This window comes from Crocodylus porosus, unplaced genomic scaffold, assembly GCF_001723895.1.
Source record: "Crocodylus porosus isolate Cpor-Errol unplaced genomic scaffold, CroPor_comp1, whole genome shotgun sequence".
NCBI classification, from domain to species: Eukaryota; Metazoa; Chordata; order Crocodylia; family Crocodylidae; genus Crocodylus; species Crocodylus porosus.
The window spans coordinates 9,681,986-9,685,176 of record NW_017728926.1 but is presented as its reverse complement, the minus strand read 5'-3'; positions in this window follow the sequence as shown (position 1 = coordinate 9,685,176).

Here is a 3,191-nt window from a genome sequence, read left to right as displayed (position 1 = left end):
TCTGCTTCAGCTTGCTGGCAAAGGGACTGAGGCCAGGACCCATCAAATCAGCGGGAGTTCGGTGGGTGTCTGAATACCTTTGCATGTCTAGTCCTTTGTCCTTTAGGTCAAGGCATGAAACCTTACGCTTGAGTTCGGGGTTGCACGTCTAGTGCCCCCAGCTGCCTCCTGATCTCCAGAAATGATGCATATATAGGCGACTTTCAAACCGCTGTACAGCAGGGTTTGGCTGTGTGGCCACGTGTCTGTAATGCAAGCTGGGGGTGAACTCACGGTATGTCAGCTACTCCCTAGTAGATCATTTTGTGGCTGCTCTTACCCTGCAGTAAATGGGAAAGAAAGACCTTCCTTGAGGGGTGAGCTACCCTGCATTTGCTACAGGGCAAGACTGTGCACGTGGGCCGTTGCCGCGGAGTAGCTAATGCGTTCTCAGCTCCGGCCCTAGCTCACCTCCCAAAAGCTGTGTGGCCATACCCTCCACGTACTGTCCCACCCCATCCACAAAAAAGATGGATCCAGGTGGTTTCCTTCTCCCAGAAAGATTACTCCCAAAATACTGAGCGGAGAAAAGTTCAAGGGCTCCTGGGTGAGAAGGGGACTGGTGCCCTGCCTTTCTCTAGAATACCAAAGCCAGGAAGCAGAGGCCAAGAAAACATCCTGTTTTTGTTTGCTGAGAGAAACCGGGTGAGAGGGAAACAGGAAAGCTGCAGGCACCGCGCAATACTTCCATTAGCTGCAGAATTGGAGCTGGGGTCCATGGAAACATGGGGGAATTACTGCACGGACTGATTAGGATTAGCATTGCTCTGTTGGGCTCAGGAAGACTTTGGCTGCTTCTCCCTTATTGCAAAGCAGACACCCGCCAGGTCTCTTCCATCCCACCTGGGAGACGTGGGGTTCCTCCCAGTGCTTGCCAAACCTACGAGGCCCTTTTCAGCGGGATGGGAATACTGATCAGCAGCTCCGAATGCCAAGGCAACTTGTCAGCCCGCCTGCAAGAGACCCGGGTCCGGCTCTCACTCAAGAAATGGGAATGGTGCAGCTAGCGCTCTGCGGCCCCTTCTGCGCCGAGGCTGGCTACAGGGGCCCCAAGAGCTCGTGACGCCTGCCCTTCGATTTTTCGGGTCTTGGTGTTGCTGTGAGACAACGTCGGGGGGACACGGTGTCCTGGGCGGATCTAGGATTTTGAAAAGGGCCTGCGGGTGCTGTGCTGTGTCAAACACCCGGCCTGCAGGGTGGATCCAAAGAGGCTGGAGCTGGACTGGTCTCCGTGGGGGCAGGTGACAGGACAAGGAGCAATGGGCTCAGGCTGCAGCAAGAGAAGTTTAGGGTAGGTATTGGGAAACACACCTCAGCAGGAGGGTAGTAAATCACTGGAACAGGCTCCCCAGAGAGGTGGTGGAGTCTCTCTGGGTAGACAAAACCTTGGCTGGGATGATGTAGTTGGGGCTGGTCCTGCTTTGAGGAGGGGGTTGGATTAAATGTGACCTCCTGAGCTCCCTTCCCACCCTCACTTTCTATGATTTGAGGCTTTGTGATGGTGCACCACCTTTTCCTCCAGTGCACAAGAAACTCTTAAGATGTACTAATATGCTGGGGGCATAGGGCTGTATTATCCAGTTTAAGATCAAAGCCAAAACTAATATAACTTGATTGGTATGCTAATATGTTGTTTTTTAAAAACACAGCTAGGCCAAAGAAATTGTTTTATTAGTCCTGTAGTTATTCTAGCTACACGTACATCTCTTATTCAGATTCACAAAACAAAATTTAGCCTTCTTGAACATCCTGAGAGTGTCTCCAACACTTCCCTGTTAATGGAGTTAATGTGCACCTGAGTTAGTATAACTACACCTGACTTAAGTTTTTTCTTTTTTTTTTTGAGGTAGAGCTAAAAACAGTCTGCAGGGCTGTGAGACAGAAGAAAGGGATTACTGGGAACAGCTAATGGACAGCAGGACTGCAGAAGAAAGGATAACCTGATTAGTGGACTATCAAAAGGATTATTGTGGAGAGCGTTGTTACCATCCGGGGCGTGAAGTGAGATTAGCAGAATCAGGTAGATTATAATGAGCCAGATACGGAGAGCTGGTTTATAAAACGCTAAAGGCAAAGCCTGCTCAATGGCAGTACTCGCTGGGTGCTTGTACACGTGGCCAAAATTGGGCTTGCCCTGTACCGAAATTGTTCCGGCTTGTTTATGGCTATTCACTGCCGTTGCACCAACCGGGCCCGGATTTGGTTGGGCACCTGCTGTGCTGGGTGCTGTGCAAATCCACGACGAAGGCTCAACGCCCTGCCCCGAGCAGCGCATGCAGCAAGGACGTGGGAGCACGTCCTGCCTTTCTCCCTGCCCTGTGCAGTCATGCCGGTCACACGTGGCCCAGAGAGAGCTTTCCTGGCACGAGATCCCCCAAGAGCTCCCAGGGCTCTTCCATAACTGAGCGAGGCCTCGCCAAAGCTCAGCTTAACCCTGTGAAAGCTTAACTTTGCCAAACCCTATGAAATATGAATTTGCATTTCTACCCAGGAGAACTGTTACAATCTTTTCTCTGATGCCTGAAGAAGGGTGTTTGTGCTCGAAAGCTTGCAAGTAAAGACTTTTTTTTGCAAAAATGTTGTTGGTCTAATAAAAGATATGGCTACTAGGAGTCCTGATTGCCCCTTCTTAACCCTGTTTCTCAGAAGCGGGGGCGGTGTCCCAGGCCCTGGCACAGCCTCTCATCTCCAGGATGTGTGAGCACCATCATTTTCAGCAAGACGTTGCCAGCCCCAGGGAAGGGCTGCTTGCTGTTCACAGCTTGAATTGCTGAGTCTGGTTTGAAGCTTGCACCCAGCGCACACTGCTCCTGGCTCCGCGAACAATTCGGCTGAGCTGCTCAACAGTGCCTGTGCCCAAATCGCCTTTTAATTGGGATTTAATTGCAACCAGGATTGCATTGGGCTAATATTGTCTGGTAGTTAAACCCAAATTAATTAACGGAGAGCTGCGCGTGAGGGTTAGCTTGCGTGCGCGAGCCCCCCCGGTGCGCGGCTGCGGCGGGTGCTACCGGCTCCCGGGCCCGGAGCCGGGGGAGGCGGCGCGGGGGTCCCGCCCCACACCGGAGCTGCCTGGGAGCCGGCCCTGGCGGGGAGGGGCCGGAGATCGGGCCGGGGACGAGGGAAGGCGTCAGCTCACGGGTCCTGCAGGT